This window comes from Chelonoidis abingdonii, chromosome 2, assembly GCF_003597395.2.
Source record: "Chelonoidis abingdonii isolate Lonesome George chromosome 2, CheloAbing_2.0, whole genome shotgun sequence".
Classification (NCBI taxonomy): Eukaryota; Metazoa; Chordata; order Testudines; family Testudinidae; genus Chelonoidis; species Chelonoidis abingdonii.
In genome coordinates, this window is record NC_133770.1 from 33,259,314 (window position 1) to 33,277,432 (window position 18,119).

General features: G+C 38.1%; 1 protein-coding gene across 3 annotated transcripts in view; it reads right to left on the bottom strand.

Moving 5' to 3' along the window:
* The window catches only part of SVIL (supervillin), a 248,950-nt gene that overhangs the window by 174,554 nt on the left and 56,277 nt on the right, over positions 1-18,119 (bottom strand). For all 3 annotated transcript variants that reach the window (XM_075062240.1, XM_075062242.1, XM_075062243.1), the window contains exon 2: positions 8,843-8,943. The gene's annotated coding sequence lies outside the window, so the exon portion shown is untranslated. The remainder of the gene's footprint in view (positions 1-8,842; positions 8,944-18,119) is intronic.

An 18,119-nucleotide genomic window follows, 5' to 3' on the forward strand; every position in this document is an offset into this window, starting at 1 on the left:
CCTCCAGTATGTATTTTAACAGTTAGCAGCTAATAGAGTTTCTGTGGTTCGGGAGGATTTTTAAAAATTTCATTCTTCCTTCTTTTTCTCTAGAAATAGGTAGTAGGAAGAAAAGACAGTGATGGCTCCTGAGGCAACACTAGCAAGGACCCAAGCAGGAGAGGAGACAGAAGATGGCTGGATGTGGAAGCTGCACGATGTGCCACATCCTTGAGTGGGTATCTGATGGAAGCTCCTATGCATGAAACGTTGCCTGATATAACTCATGGCAGAGATGATCCAAAGATAAAAATAAGCAGCCGGAGACTAATGATCTGAAGATACAAAAACCGGTGAGAAGAGCAGAGGGTACAGATAACTCAATATTTGCTGACACCAGATCAACAAAGGAACCTGGAGGGAAAACTGCAAGAGGAGGAGGGTGATCCATGGTAGAATGTGATCACCAGACAAAGCAGAGGAAGAGACTGGCTAATATAGGTGGGGGAAAAAGGTTGAGCTACAGGTTTGGTGCATTGGAAAAAGAAGGAGGAGAAACAGGCAGATGGGGGGGTAAGGCAGGGGAGAAAAGAAGGAAAACCAGCCCCTGCAGAAGAGACAATGGAGATAGTTAGGTATCGATTCTACGTTAAAATGAGGATAATCCTGGCTGCTGCGTCCCACAACTCCCATTGGCTGGGAACGGGGAAACACTGCCACTGGGAGCTGCAGGAGGCCTTATCTGCACACAATCAACGTAAACAAAATGTCTCGCGGCCCGCCAGCGGATTACCCTGATGGGCTGCATACCGAAGGTTGCTGACCCCTGATCTAACCTCAGTAGTCAGACTTTGGAACAAAATTATGAAAGAAAGAATAATTAAATCCATAGAGAAAACAGAAGAAGGGATATAATTTAACATGGGTTTACCAAATTGTGCCAGATAATTTGAATTCCTTCTTTAAGCAAATAACTGACTTCAGTGAAGAGAAATGCAGTAGAACCAATATACAGACTTTGACCTAATACCACATGGGAAATTATTGGTTAAATTAGTGAAGATGGGTATCAGTACAAGCACTGTAAAGTGAACAAGGAACTGGCTAAAGGGAAGAATGCAACAGGTTGTGTGAAGGTGAAGTATCAGACTGGAGGGAGGTTACTAGTGAAGTTCCTCAAGGATCAGTCTTGGGACTAATCTTCTTTAATATTTTTATTAAATAACAACCTTAGCACAGCATTTCCCAAACTTTTTTGGCCACAGAACATTTTTTAGCCTATTACAGAACACTTATAATATTATTTTGTAGTCTCTTTTGATTTTCAAATAAAAAATTGCATTATTTATGCTCAAATATATTTTATTTTATAAAACAAAGCAAAATACAAATTTAAAATAACTTGAACTAACAATTTCTAACTGGAAAGGGTATATAAAGTAGTATAAAAATCAAGTGCAAGAGTCAAAATTAAAAACAATGTTCTACTTAAAAAACCTTGTTTTTATATATACACAAACACCAAACAAATTAGATTTTTACTAGGAAAATCTATTTTTATAAACAGAAATACAAATTTGGATTTAATGAGATTGGTGTTTCTGCATTTTTCTATCACAAATTCACTTAATATTAGGAATAAAGCTGAAAAGTTGAATCCTCATGTCAGGTGCAGCATCAAGTCTATTCCTATATTTGGTTTTTGTTGCAGTATAATATGAAAATGCCGTCTCACACAAATAAGTTGTAGCAAAAGGAAGGAACACTCAAACTGCATGTTTAGCCACATTAGGGTACTCTTCTATTAGGGTGCTCCAAAAATTATTCAGCGGAAGATCCTTAAACTTTTGTTTCAAATTAGAGTCAGAAATTAAGTCAATTAGGCTTCCATAATTGTGTGCAGTAAAGCCGATTGGTTTGGCTGTAATTACAAATGGATTTTGAACCCAAACATTATCATCAGTAGTTGTAGGAAAATATTCTAATAAAGAGGCCTGCAAGTCACGTAAGCGCTGTAAAATGGTGCTGGAAACTTCTTTACGGACTGTAGCATTTATTTCAGTCAAATTCATGTACTATAGGAAAGCAGTCGAAGTTATTCTGTTCTACAGAAGATGCCCAGAATTCCAGTTTCTTTTTTAATGATGAAATTTTATCCATTGTAGTAAAAATGGTCACATTCTTTCCTTGCAGCAACAGATTAATTTAATTTTTCAAAAATATCTGCAAGATACGCAAGTCTCATTAGCCACAAGGAATTTGTCAGGCAGTCATTAAATTTTCATCCTGAATTATCTGAAGTGAAGAATACCAGTAGTTCACTACAAAGCTCAAAAAGCCTCACAAGCACTTTTTCTCTGGATAGCCACCTCACTTTCAAACGTAAAAGAAGCGTTTTGTGCTGATTACCCATTTCCTTGCACAAAATTTTAAATAACCTGGATTGAAGTGGTCGAGATTTGACAAAATTGATAATTTGTACTGCAAGTGCTTTTCTATGTAGAACACAATGGTTCTTAGTGCTTTCTGGTGCCACACTTATGATTCACGTTACAGCTACCTTCATCTTCCCTATCATTGCCTGAGCACTGTCAGTACATACATCAATACCTTTTCCCCAACTAATTTCATGCTTTCTGATAAAATTGTTGATGCAGTTGAATATTTCTTCTCCAGGCGTGTTACTTTGCAGAGATTCACATAAGAGCAGGTCCTCTTCAATATTATTATTAAATCTATATCGGACAAATACTAGCAGCTCAGCAAGTCCTGAAATGTCAGTGGACTCATCTAGCTGCAATGAATACTCATGGCAAATTTTCAAATTTTGCACTATCGCTGTCTGTTTTAGCAATTTTAATCATCAAAAGTTTACAATTTCCAAGTGAGTCACGCTGCCTCTTGAAAAAAACTTATATTTTTGTCTTTGTATTCAGCATGCTTGGTTTCCAAATGCCTATGAAGTTCAGCAGGAGCCAATGAATTGTTTGCTAGAATTTTGTTGCACACGACACACTGCGCATCAGGAACATCTTTATTTCCAGCACACGTAAAACCGAAAGACAAATAACTTTTATCATACTTTTGTTTCGCTCTTTTAACACCTGCTTCTTCTTGTTTTTTTTATATACTTTGGTGGAAATTCTTTCACCTTGGATAACTCACTAGTACTAACAGATTTTTCGGCAACAAAAGACTGCGATTGTTCATCCTCACTTTGAAGCGTCACAATATTTTGCTTGTTTATTTCGGCCACATTTAGAGTACCAAAAGAACTTGCTTTTCGTTTCAAAGTTCCTTCTTTTAGCCACAAATCCATGGTGACTGGGTTTAGTAACAATATTTAGAAATACTGATTTTTGTCAAATTTTGTTTATCACAAATATTTATATTGTTTTGAGCAAAGCTAGTTTAGTTGTGCTTATCGCACACACAGTAAAGACCCACAGGTTTGAATGTGCTGACTGAATACGTTATATTCAACGTGGCATAAAGAGAATGGTGTGTGCATACCGCTGCAGTTTGTGCAGCCTCAAGCGGAAGGGGTACAACGTCACTAACTGAAACATGCCCGAACGGGGTAGACGTCAACGTGCTTGCATGCCTCGTTCTCTTTATGCCATGATATTCAATACAAGATCTCTCAATAAACGGAAAAAGAGATATGTTAATTATAGACATTCAAAAACAGTTGTAAACTATGCTTCAAATATGCCAAATTTAATATGAAAAAAAATTTAAAGACTTTTTTTTTTTTTAATTACGATTCTTTCACGGAACACCTATTCACATTGTACAGGAAGATCTGGATGACTTTAAAGACTGGAGTAACAGAAATCGGATGAAATTCAACAGTACAAAATGCAAAGTCATGCACATAGGGTCTCATAATAAGAATTTCTACTACAAGCTTGGGGGGTGGTCATCAGCTGGAACAGAGGAAGAAAGAGAGCTGGGTGTGTGGGTTGATCACAGGATGATTACCAGCCACTACTGTGCTGTGTTTGTTTTTTAAAAAAAGCAAATGTGATCTAGGATATAGCTGGTGAAACATTTCCAGTAGAGATACAGTGGCATTAATCCTATTGTAAAAGGCACTGTTAAACCCTCAACTGGGATACTGTGTACAATTCTGGTCACTCATGGTCAACTCCCAATAGGAGTTGGGGGTGGGAGGGAAGACAAACAACTTAATTAGCTTTGAGAGAGAGCTGGACAAATTTATGATTATGATTACATGATGGAGTTGCCTATGAAATTAGGGGGCAGTTCTCAGCAGCCCTGGGATTCTCCTTTCAGTTTATATCTTATATTCTTAAAGCTCATGCTTTAGGGTTTAAGCCAATCACCTGCAGGGGTCAGGAAGGGATTTCCCTCCCCATGTATTGTGTGGGGTTTTCTTTGGTCTTCTTTCGCTGAAGCATCAGAAATAGCCAGAGCTGGAGATGGGACACTGGACAGGGTGGGCCAGTGATCTGAGGCGGCATCGAGCATTCGCACTCTCTCATACTTAGTTGGTTCGTGCTTTCTCAGAGGCTCAGGGTCTGACCAATCACCACATGTGGAGTCAGGAAACAATTTCCCCCCAATTCAGATTGGCTGATACCATTGGGGTTTTTCATCTTCCTCTGCAGCATATGGGTGCAGCTGACATGCCAGAATTATCTATGTATCTCTCTCAATCAATCCTCTGACACTGTGGAGGCCTCAGGCATTGGTGAACCTTGGTCCCTCATATTATCCGCCTGTGGCATATAATTGTTTAGTCTCCTGTGCGCTGTAATATTTTGGTCTAATTTTGGTTATTGGGTTTAGAGTGCATATGTTGGCAGCCTGTGATATACAGGAGGTCAGACTAGATGATGGTGGTCCCTTCTGGCCTTAAAGTCGATGACTAATAAATTTAGTCAGTATTCAGGTACCATAGTCCATACCCCACAAAACCAGCAGCACAGCCTTCCTCAGGTCCAATTCAATGGATGTGGCAGTGAACTATAGAGCTGAGCTACAAAATTAAGTGGCCTACAGAGGCCAGCAATTTTTTCAATTATCATTCTCTGTCCTACTACTGTAATAGTGTGTAATATATGGTATGTAATATATAGTGTGTAACTCTCTCTATATAAACTCTATAGTGTGTACTATAAAAATACACAGCAATTGCATCAAAATGTTTTATCACACTAAGAATTACACCTTGCTTCAAGTCATTATATGGTATGCATATCTTCAATGTTGTGAAAAACTGTAAATTAATATGCCTGAGAAGTTGTTCACTTTGTGTAATTAGACTAGTTACAATTAGGGCTCTCAATCAGTCACAGGTAACTCATGAAATTAACTAAAAAAAAGAATGGTGATTAATAGCAATTTTAATTGTACTGTTAAACAATAGAATACCAACTGAAATTCATTAAATATTTTTGGGTGTTTTTCTACATTTTCAAATATATTGATTTCTATTACAACCCAGAATACAAAGGGTACAGTGTTCACTTTATATTATTTTTATTGCAAATGTTTACAATGTAAAAATGACAAAATATAGTATTTTTCAATTCACCTCATGCAAGCAATGTAGTGCATTCTCTTTCAAAGTGCAATTTACAAATGTAGATTTTTTTTTTGTTACATAACTGCACTCTAAAAAAAAAAAAAAGAAACAATGTAAAATTTTAGAGCCTACAAGTCCACTCAGGCCAATTCTTGTTCAGCCAATCACTAAGACAAATAACTTTGTTAACATTTATGGGAGATAATGCTGCCCACTACTTATTTACAATGTCGCCTAAAAATATAATGCATTAATTAAATTTGTGAGTGGACTCCTTGGGGCGAATTGTATGTCCCCTGCTCTGTTTTACCCACATTTTTCCATATATTTCATGTAATAGCAGTTTTGGATGACGACCCAGCACATGTTGTTTCTTTTAAGAATACTTTCACTGAAGATTTGACAAAACGCAAAGAACGGGGGTCCCCAATGTGGTGCCATGGGTTCCATGGCACTCGCGGTGACATCTAAATGCGCTCGCGTCCTGGCCGGCGGTGGATGCTCCACCGAAATGCCGCCGAATTTCTGTGGCGGCGACTCTCGATGATGCCGCTTGCAGCCAACAAGCAATGCCATCAAGAGGCATCGTCGCCGAACTGCCACAGAAATTCGTCAGCATTTCGGCAGATGGTCACTGCTGCCACGGTCCTTCACCTGGCGCCTGCCAGACGAAAAGGTTGGGGACCACTGGCAAAGAAGTTACCAATATGAAATTTCTAAAGATAGTTACAGCACTCAACCCAAGGTTTAAGAATCTGGAGTGCCTTCCAAAATCTGAGAGGGATAAGGTGTGGAGCATGCTTTCAGAAGTCTAAAAAGACCAACACTCTGATGCGGAAACTACTACAGAACCCAAACCATCAAAAAAGAAAGCCAGCCGTCTGCGGGTGGCATCTGACTCAGATGATGAAAATGAACATGCATCAGTACGCTCTGCTTTGGATCATTATCGAGGAGAACCCATTTTCAGCATTTACATGTGTCCTCTGGTGATTGAAGCATGAAGGCACATATGAATCTTTAGCACATCTGGCACGCAAAGATCTTGTGACGCCGGCTACAACAGTACCATGCGAACGCCTGTTCTCACTTTCAGGTGACATTGTAAACAAGAAGCAGGCAGCATTATCTCCTGCAAATGTGAATACACTTGTTATCTGAGTGAGAAGTAGGACCGAGTGGACTTGTAGGCTCGAAAGTTTTACATTGTTTTGTTTTTGAAAGCAATTATTTTTGTACACAATTCCATATTTGTAAGAGATAAAGAGATTGCACCACAGTACTTGCATGAGTGTTTTTTACAGTGCCAGTATTTGTAATAAAAAATAGATATAAAGTGAGCACTGTACACTTTGTTTTCTGTATTGTAATCAAAATCAATATAATCTGAAAATGCACAAAACATCAAAAAAATTTTAAATAAATGGTATTCTATTATTGTTTAACAGCATGATTAATCATGTGATTAATCAAGATTAATTTTTTCACTTTTCTATCCCAAGTCCTTTTGGCTCTTCTAAGACAGATAAGAAATAATTCTCCTGTTCCTGAGGACAAAGGGTTTCATGGAGGGAACACACACACACACACACACACACCTTTCCCCACCTCCCCCCAACTCTTTGTCCTGAAGAACAAGCGAATAATTTTTACTCAAACTTTCCAAGCCCAGGGAATCTGAGCTTGAAGAGTAAAAGTTAAGGAAAGCTATAAGCAACTAAAAACAAAGGATGCGAACTGAAATTCTTACATAACCCTCACCATTAGCAGTCACTGCCACTCTCATAACAGTAGTAACATTATAATTTCAGCAGACACAATCACTACACATGGCGAAGGACAATTTGGCCACAACTTCTCTGACATAGCTTAATAGTAGGGTAGTTGTACTACTAAAATACAACTGGTTTGTGGGAAGAGTATTTACCTACTACAAATCCGTATTTTGCAGCCTGAAATGAGATCATCCTCTTGGACTTCAGTCTGAGTCAAGTTTATTTCTCCATTTGTAATAAATGTGAGCAGAAAGCCCAAGCAGAGAGATTGACCAAGTTTAAGAGATGAAATGGGAGAGAAACATTTGTCAAAAGTGCTACATTAGTTTTCTTGGTTAACCAGAGTTCTAAACTGCTAAGATCAATAGAAGTAAGAAGCTTACACACAAGACAGTTTGAGATGCTCATAAAATAATATTTGTCAACAGCTCAACATTTTCACAGTGCTTTAGAAACAAAGAAATGTTTATTTGAATTCTATGTTGGTGTGTCTGAACAGCTGTTAAATATGCAGTAGATCTAATGTTATAAGCTAAGAAATGCATTTCTGTGACAGGAAAAGGAAAACAATGAATTAAATCAGTAGGGAGAAAGATTCTTTATAAGTGCCTAAGAATCATGAGGTTTGCTCCCAAACAATGACTGCATGGGAAACTATGGGTCTATTTGTAACTTTAGCTTTCAAAAGGGATTGAGTCCGCTGTATAAAAAAACAGGGCTCTGAAGAGTACTGCCTGGCATGACAAGGATACTAAATGAAGCTAGCAATGAAGTGTTTTGCTAGCTAAGTTCAGATAGTTGAACTTTGAGGTCTAGCAGTACAAATGTAAGTTGCATAGCAGCAGTCCCACAACACTGCGGGTAGTCACAAAACATACATTAAAACCATTATCAATTACACAAAAGAAGCCTAGAAAGTTATTTCAATTACAGAAAATAAAGATACAGATTATGAGACTAGACAGAACGGGTCCAGGCACAACTATCTTGACAGCTCAAAACTGAAAATAAATCATACATTTAAGCTTCAAATATTCAAAAAGCCCATAAAATCAGAAGCATTCAAGGTTTTAAAAGGTGAAATAGATATCTATGTCTTTAGTTTTATTATCTGCTCTTCAACTAAAAAAAAAAAAAAGTGTACTTTTAAGAGACAACAGTTTCGCAACAAATAGGGTAGGTACAGCACCTGTGCTGTCAAATATCTTTTATCCCAACATTTTCCTCATTTTAATGTTCTGTTCAATAAAACTGCTATGTGGAAAAGCATTTCTGCAATAACAGGGGTCAGTATACATTTTCCCTAATATTTATCATCTCTCTAATCCCTCTGCCCCCCAGAGAGGCTACCATTGATTTTCATCCTCACCGCGTATTGTCAGTAGTAATGTGATGTCCATGTCAGAGCTGAGGTAAACAGTGCCTCATTTTAAACAGACTGTCCTGTACAAAGCAGCTGGCCAACCTCAAAGAGGGAAAGCAGTTACAAGTGAAAGTCAACTTTTAAAATCCAGTTTTTCCATACAGGGCTTACCTCAAATGCTAATCATTAGGCCATGTGGCTTCACAAGTGGAACGGCGTCAAAATGTTCACTACTCAAAACCGGATGGGCTTTGAGCTGTAGGCACTCCGCCCTAGAGAAAACAAGAAGTATAGGTAAGACTATTGATGACTATACAGATTCAAGCAAGAGTCTCTACATCAGTAGTGGGCAACCTGTGGCCTGCCAGGGTAATCTGCTGGTGGGCCACAAAAGAGTGTTTACATTGACTGCCCGCAGGCACGGCTGCCCACAGCTCCTAGTGGATTACCCTGATGGGCCACGTGCAGGCCGGAGGTTGCCCACCACTGCTCTACACTATTATTGGTGGGTTGAATCTGAGGAGAAATCCTCAATTTAACCTGGCTCTGATGATGATTAAATTCCAACACCAGAAAGCGCTATTGTGATCATTTAGTCTAATTGCTTGCATAATGCAGGCCATAGAACATCCCCAAATAATTCCTATAGCATATCTTTTAAAACCAAAACTAGATATTTTTCTAAACTTGTCAACAATGGAGAATCTACCATAACTCGTGGTAAATTGTTCCAATGATTAATTACTCTCACTGTTAAAAATCTGTGCCCTATTTCCTACATGAATTTGGATAGCTTCAATTTGCAGCCATTAGATTCTGTTACAGCTTTCTCTGTTAGACTGAAGAGCCCATTATTAAATATTTGTTCCTCATGTTGCTACTTATAGACTAATCAAGCCATCCCATAAGCTTCCCTTTGCTAAACTACATGGATTGAGCGCATTCAATCTACAACTCTAACTAAGGCATGTTTTCTAGTCCTCTAATCAGTCTTGTGGCTCTTCTCTGAACCCTCTCCAATTTTTCTTGAATTGTGGGCACCAGAACTGGACACAATATTCAAGAAGTGGTCACATCAGTGCCAAACAGAGGTGCCAAACATCCTCTACTCCTACTCAGGATGCCCCTGTTTATTCATCCTAAGATCACATTAGCCCTTATTAGCTCCCAGTGTGACACTGTAGCCAAGTTCAGCTAATTATTTATAACCACCTTTAAATATTTTTCAGAGTCATTACTTTCCAGGGTAGAGTCCCCCATCCTGTAATTATGGCCTATGTTCTTTGTCCCCAGAATGTATACATTTAGACATATTAAAAGCTCATTTTGTTTGCTTGCACCCAGTTTACCAAGTGATTCAGATTGCTCTGTATCAGCAACCTGTCCTCTTCATTATTTACCATTCCCTTTATTTGGATGTCATCAGCAATCTGTCAATGATGATTTTGTGTTTTCTTTCAGGTCATTGATAACAATGTTAAATAATGTAAGGCCAAGAACAGACCCCTGCAGTACTATACTGAGCATATGTTTCTCTAATGATGATTGCCTGTTTATAATTACATTTTGATACCTATCAATCCATTTAACATGTGCTATGTGAATTTTATGTTTGTAGTGTTGTTGTAGCCGTGTTGATCCCATGATAGGAGAGGGAAAAAATGTTCAGCTCTTTCCCCAATAGAAGTTGGCCCCATACAAGATATTATCTCACACATCATGTCTGACTCACGTTACACTTTATATTATTCTAGTTTTTTAATCAAAATGTCATGTGGTAACAAGTGAAACACCTTCCGGGAATTTAAGTGTACTATGTCAGTGCTATCACCTTTATCAACTAAACTTGTAATCTCATAAAAAAATTATATATAAAGTTAGATCCTGTCAAACTATTTTATATAAACCCATATTGATTGCCATTATTTATATTACCCTCCTTTAATTCTTTACTAATCAAGACAGGTCCATTATCTTGCTGACAACTAATGTCAGATTGACAGGCCTAAAATTACCCAGGTCATCCCATTTACCCTTTTTAAACACTGGCACATTAGTTTTTTTCCAGTCATCTGGAACTTCCCAGTGTTCCAACAGTTATGGAAAGATCAACATTAACAGCCCAGAAAGCTTCTCAGCCAGCTCTTTTAAAAGTATCAGATGCAAGTTCTCCGGATTTGCTCATTTTAAAATGTCTGTCTTTAGTAGCATGCAGAGTAGTTGTAGCCATGTTGGTCTCAGGATATTAGAGAGACAAGGTGGGTGAGATAATATCTTTTATTGGGCCAACTTCTGTTGGTGAGACAGACAAGCTTTCGAAGCACAGAAGAGCTGTGTTTGGCTCAAAAGCTCATCTCTCTCCCCATCAGAAGTTGGTCCAATAAAGGATATTACCCCACCCACCTTGTCTCCCTAATATCTTTAGTAGCTGCTTTTTAACATCCTCCTGAGATATTGGTGGAATGGAAAGTGTGTTATGAGACTACATCATCTGTTTTTTCCCAATGCAGAAGTGTTCAATAAATTTTTTATCATCTTTTCTGCATCATTATTGATAATTCTACCATTTCCAGCTGGTAATGAACCAATACTGTTATCAGGATTCTTTTTGTTCCTAATATACTTTAACGCTTTATTGTCCTTAACAATGTTGGCCATAAATTTCTCCTTGTGCCCCTTTGTTTCCCTTCCCAATTGTCTACAATTCCTAGCTTCTAATTTATATTCCTCTTTCTTCCATTTATTTTTATATTTATTTTATAGCTGCTTTTGCTCGCCTTCTAAATCAAGCGTTTTTTTAACCAATACAGCCTTTTTCCTTGATTGTGAGGTGACTTTTTGGGCCTCTAGTAAATTATTACTCACATTTTTCTGATTACATTCCTCCTCACAGCTGATGTGGCTTGTAACTGTTTTCAGTTTTGTGCAATTGGCTCTTTTAAAGCACCAAGTAGTATATTTTACTAAATTTGAACTTCATTCAGTTTGCACATTACAAATGTGATCAAGTTATGATCATTTTTACTCAAGATACCATTAATTTTAGTTTCGTGATCAGTTCCCTTTTATCAGTCAAGACGAGGTCTAATACAGAATTCTCCAGTGTTGGCTGAGTTAGAAAATTGTCATCTATAATGTTTAGAAATTCCAAGGATGTTTTAGTACTGGCAGCATGAAACAGCCAGCATATGTCACTCAAACTGAAGTCCCCTGTGATCATGCAGCTTCCCCCTCACCCACCCATGGAATTGTGGAAGTGCTGTTACCTTTTTCTGGCAAAATTTAAAGATAAGAAATACTAAACAGACATGAAGAAAAGTATGACCAAGTATTAAAGTCTGACCTGCTTGATTCTTTTTCAAATTTCCATTACTAAAATGTGACGTGTGTACAAGTTCACTAAAAAAAATATTTTCCCAGTACATTTATCTATAACTATCATTAGTTCACTTATGATCCAAAAAAACAAGGCTTCTTCTCCCTAGATTTACCAGTTGAAACAGCTCTTGCACTCTCACCTGGCAGGTGAACCAATTATACTTGGCAATTTTTGGCACAATTCTCTTCCACATTCTATTCCTAACTTCAAACCTCTGCCTTATAAGCGAGCAGATTTCCCTACACCACCACCAAACATTACTTAAGGTACAGTAGTCACTCCAGAGTTACTGGGGAATGAAATAAGTTTACTGTGTCCAATCATGTTGGAGGCTTCCCTAATGGAGCAATTTGTAAGTCAGGAGCAAGTTTTCTCATGTGCTCATTAGACTGAGCCCAGACGTATAGATTGATGTAGAATGCTAGAAAACTGCTATAAACAGAATCCCAAATGGAAACTCATTAATGCTTTGAATAGCACTGAGTAACCTGTCAGACGCTACACCCAAGGCCCCACTTTGTAACTTACAAAGCATTGTAAAAACAAAAGACAGACTGTACCTCTCAAGCAAATCTCTGCAGAATGGAGATACAGCTGATGCCTAGCAAAATGCCATGGCTCTAGTGGAATAGACTTTCACAAACCTGCCTCTCTTAGGAGACTCAAACACAAGAGGTAATCCAAATTACAGGATCATGTCTGATGCCTTCGGATCTGAAGAAAGGTAAGGGGAGGGAAGCAAACTTCTCAAATTCATTAGAGCTACAGAATTTGCTCTTGCTGCATTTTTAGAAAGTAGGAGATGACTGAAAGACAAGCAGACATTCTGCTTCACATGGAATAAGGAAGCAACTTTAGGAATGAGAACGAGGGGCTTATCTGATCTCAAAGCTGTGGGGAGAGAAAGGAAAACCTACAGGAAGAAGTTATCTCCCTCCATTTTCATGGGGAAAGTGTTCAGCACTTGGAAACCTATTTTCCAAGAATCTGACAATCCACTCTGGCTAGATATTCATATGGCAGGACAGTGAGATCTTTTGCAGAGAGTTTAATTAAAGCCCAAGAAAGTGTGGCCTTTTAAACTACAGGCTCAATCCCAGTTCCTGTTACTGGAGAACACTAAGTACCTAGAAGAAATCCTACTTAATCCTTTCTATAAACATACTGTTTTCTCCAATAGATTTTAGACGGAAAAATTGGATTTCCATGGTGTTCAAGGCTAGACATTATCTATTTCCTCAGTTCCAGTTGGGCTACTTGCAAGAAGTTCTGAAGTAGGGGAATGGCTAGTGAGACAGATGCAGCATCTAGTGAAAGCTACTAACTATAACCACAACAAGCTTTAACTTTAAAGTCTTTTGATTGTGTGGAACAGCTGGCAGTCTTCCCAGCACTGGACCAAGCACCTGTCAGAACTGAAGACTGTCCTAGTTGAACATGTTTGTATCTCAGCAAACTTGTGTTCAGAACGTCTGCCAGATGGTCTGCTTTTTGATCACTGCCTCTAACCAGGTTTGCCTTTATTTACTTCCTAAACTCTGGGTGCCTAATTGCCTATTCCTTAAATTAAACAAAGTAAGACTCATTGTTTAGCAAGGTACTTCAGGCTCGTTTATATACACCCAACCACTGATGCAGTCACTTGTTATTAGGACTGCCATGGGATACAATGAAATTCAAGAACAGAACTGATTCTAAGAAAAAAATTGTGTTTGTTAAAGAGTCAATTTTTCTCTGCAGCTGCTGATAGGAGACCAAAGACATCTGTGCAGTGATACACTGGTAGTTACTTATTGCCTAGCCCAGCTCTTTCAATGATAAGCCTTATTACATTCTGAAAATACTATAAAACCAAGTCATAGATTTCCTGACTTATTGGAACAACTACTGCTGTGGCTAGCAGATCACTGCTCTGCTTCCAGAGCCACTGCTAAACACATTATAGGGAGAAGACGAAAGTTGAGCACAAGGAACAATATCTAGACAAGAGGTCAGTCCTGTTTAAACTGGTGTTTTCCTTGCTACTGGCCAGAGATTGAAACAAAGCTGCTTCAAAACACACACACACACACACACACACACACTTTCCATTCTTTTTTAAAATGGAATCCAGTAATATCTAAATGACCAATTCCTTTAAAAAACCCAAATCACAGAATGTCTAGAAACGAACATGAAAGGGATCTAGCCTGTTACCAGTGTTACATATAGTTAGTTCATCATTCACTTTTACCCACCCAATTTACGTTGTTCACTTGCATTTATTTTTCCATATTCTTAGGCAAAATTATGTACTGAATCAAAACAAGACACTGGAAAAGGAAATGCAACCTTAAAAGTGCCCGCTTCCCCTCCCCCCACCCCACCGTTGTTTAGTCTCATGTATTTCTACATGAATTTTCCTCTGCTCTTTTTTAAAGTACAGGGCATCAAGACTGGGGTTCTCTTCACCCTATCCCCCAAAACAGCAAGCAAGAGAAGCTTAAGCTCAAAGGAAAATAAACCAAAATCAAATCCTTAACTGACAGTTTCTTAAACAGCATATTAAGCTTCAGTCTCTGGTCCCTCCTTGCTTTTTGACCCTACGGCTCAGCTACGCAGGTACTGCCTCCTTCTGTATCCTCAAGGATCATCCTCTTTACAATCAACTAGTTTATTATTATTATTCAGCTTTAATAGTCGTAATAAACCTACTCCCCCTCTACCTTAGTACGAGCATTACAAGCTATTCTTTTATTAAGTACATCTTTGTAATGCTCTTTCCTTCTCCCCCTCCAAAAAAATTACACTTTACATACACACATGAAAGCACTGTTCAGCCAGGCCCAACCCACAAGTTCAGAGATGAACCAAAAATATAACATTTTCAAAAGGTGAGCTTCAGATGAAATTTAACTTTAAACCTCATTTTCTGATTTTTAGCAAATTACCCAAAGGCTATCCTGAGGTCAGATGCAGCATGTGAAGCTTCATGAAAGTCAGTTTCTTTTAGGAGGGGGAAAAATAAGTTGAAGAGACAGGACTTAGTGTGAAGCTTGCTTCAACCGTACCTATTGCTAACAACACTCCATAACTGTACCAACTTACTTGGCTACTTTTTCTGCTGCAGCACATGCTATATGCTCTTTTCCCATCAGTGCCAGTGAAGGAAAGCTGGAGCCTACATAATGGAATTCTCTCTTTAAAACTTCAAATCCAGCCTCTGAAAGGCCTCTAAAATTTGAGCTATCTTGAGGGAGTGTTGTTTCTTTAGCTGGTTGTCTAGGTATGGGGTTTCCATACACTCTTTAAGGCATTTGACACTATCAAGAAAATATTGGCAAGAACTTGTAGTAAGTAGAGTGGTGATGAGCATGAGGCCTAAAAGAGAATACTGACAAAGACCGCCTCTCCCAGGAAACGTTTGATGGTTGGTGGAAATCTGAATACATAAAGCTGAAACGGAGGTCTACAGTCACTAAAATATTCTTGACTTTGGCTGCAATTATTGCCTGTACTACCCCCATATTTAATCTCTTACTATTTTCTTTACTAAGTCACCTGGAGTCCAGAACTAGTGACTCTCAAATGTTTAGAAGTTAGAAAAACAGGGTAGAGAAACTATAGAGTATCATTCAGATATTGGCTTTTATATTATGATGGGATGCTGCATTTCATACCAGTAAAGCAGTGTTTAGATATTTACAGCACAGTAACGATTTACGCAAGAAGGAAGATTCAAATATCCTTGGACACTTTCAATTACCCATTCACTCTGTTTTCTAGTTTGTAAGGATTTCAATTTGGCCACAAATAGAAAATAGTGTTTAAGACATGCATCAGAACTGAAGTTCAGACCTAGAGTAAAATCAAAGCTTCTGCTTCCCTGTTTGCCTGGATCATATAATTAGTATTTGTATTGCATTAATGCCTAGAATCAGGCCCCAATCAGGATCAGAGAATCATTGCATTAAGCACCATGCATACAATGAAGAGACAGTCCCTGTCCCAGAATGTTGACAAAAGTGCATCCCAGCTACCTTGGGGCAGTCTGTCCCATTCTTAAGCCATTGTGACTATCTACTAAAATATGTTTAAGAACAGCAGTTCTCTAAGTTATCTGATTAATGACGGGTACAACTACTTTATATATTTTAGAAACAACATTGTCCTATGCTGGATTAATTCAGACAGCTGTTCTGAATAGTTAGAGGTTTTTTAAGGCTGTATTTTATTTGGAGAGAATGTCCAAAGATGCCTCAGAAATAAGAGACATTGATGGAACCTTGGATTTTTGTATTATTAAAAAAAAGAAAAAGAAAGCCAAACCTTTTCTGGAACCTTTAAAGTTTTACTAACATTGCTTCAAATTACAAAATTTCCCTCAAGGCATACGGATGCATGTACATACGAGGAGTTTTTACTGAGCTTACATTACGGCAGCATCTCTTTTCCTGTCAATTAGTTCTACATAAACCCTCTAAGAAAGGGCTGAAATTATCTTGGTACATCAAGTTTGAGCAAGAATGTTTTAGGGACAGAAACCATTTTCAGAAACATGCTTTATAAATATTTGCTTTATACAAATATGCTTTATACAATTTGACCTTCTTTGGAGCATTAGGAGTATGACAGGAGCAGGCATCAGGTAAAGGAAACTTTTCTGCTAACATTTTTGTGACTTATATTATGTGTCATCTATTTAGGATAAGATTTTGCGAAAGATTTTCCTCTATAGTGAGAGGTCATCTGTGCAAACATCTGACTAAAATTCTATATTTGTCCAGTGCTGGCCGTGGGTGCCAACTCTTGACTTATTTGCCAGTTTTAAGCAGCAAGCATCAATTGAAACTGAAGCCAAAATGGGTTCAAATTTTGTGTTTGGAGCACCATGTGGTTTATTAGTACCATAAGTACTTCTTTCTCAGCAGTGCATGAGGGAGGTGCCATTACCCCAGCTACCAAGTGAGGCAGTTGTTACTCTGTGCAGTACATCAGGTGTCCTTGTCACACACAGGGAAGAGGACCCCATTAGGAAGTAAAGCTAAGCTGACGGAACACAGTGTGCATGAGCCCTCTAGCAGTAATAGCTATTGTAAGGATACAAAGCCTCAATTAGCTTATTTAAAATTTATGAGCATAAGCAGCAGAATGGTGACTAGGAGTCATTAAAACAGTCATGTAAGCAAGAGTGATGCCAAAAGCCCATGAGCACCAGCTGATTAGAATATATACTTGAGTGGCAAACCAACTGCCCAGGTTTTAACATATATGATAAGCTGAAACACAGACTTAATTAAAAGATCATGGAAATTTGCTTTTCACAGATTCCTTTAATATCAGATTGCACGTAGTGTTGGGTGGGAAACTGGTTAGTCCTGTACTATTTTAACTGGCATTTGTGTTTTTTAAAAACCATCCCTGAAAAAAAGACTACAAATGCCTTTACTCATCATTTTCTGCCCATATCCGGAAGTATGGTTTGTGCTAATGCATATATTTGCCTTAAAACAAAAGGAATTAAAAGCTAAGGAAAGAACACAATTCCAAGCTATGCCTGGTACTAGAGATACAGTCTGCTCACAGGCAGCAGTACAGTGAGTAAACTTAGAGATAATAGAGAAATTCGTCAGAAGAAAAGGATCGACTTCCAGACATTTAAAAGAGAAAGTCCAACTTAGGATGCTAAGTGTTTTAGCTTAGATAGTGATTGGCTGAATATAAAAGACACTTTCTTTAGCAAATACATTTAGAAGCTTTATTTTTAGAAGGAAGTTAAACCCACCTACCATTATGTCAATTCCCTTCGCAATCTTAAAGTGACATTGGTTATAGCAGTCTCCTCCAGTTAATTTTTTTTCAGTATTGCCTCCCATAATGCTATTATAGACTGTCAATCTGTCATAGTCCCTTTGGCCAATAATTCTTTGGCACATTCTTTGCTGTTTCCCCCTCCCCAGTAGTTTAGAGACTGATTTTCTATGAAGAGCTAGATAGAATGACAGTGACTATCATGACAACACCGCCATCTCTGCCCATTGATTTTTTTTTAATTAAAGTTATTACTTATATGCTCGGGAATTGTGAGTG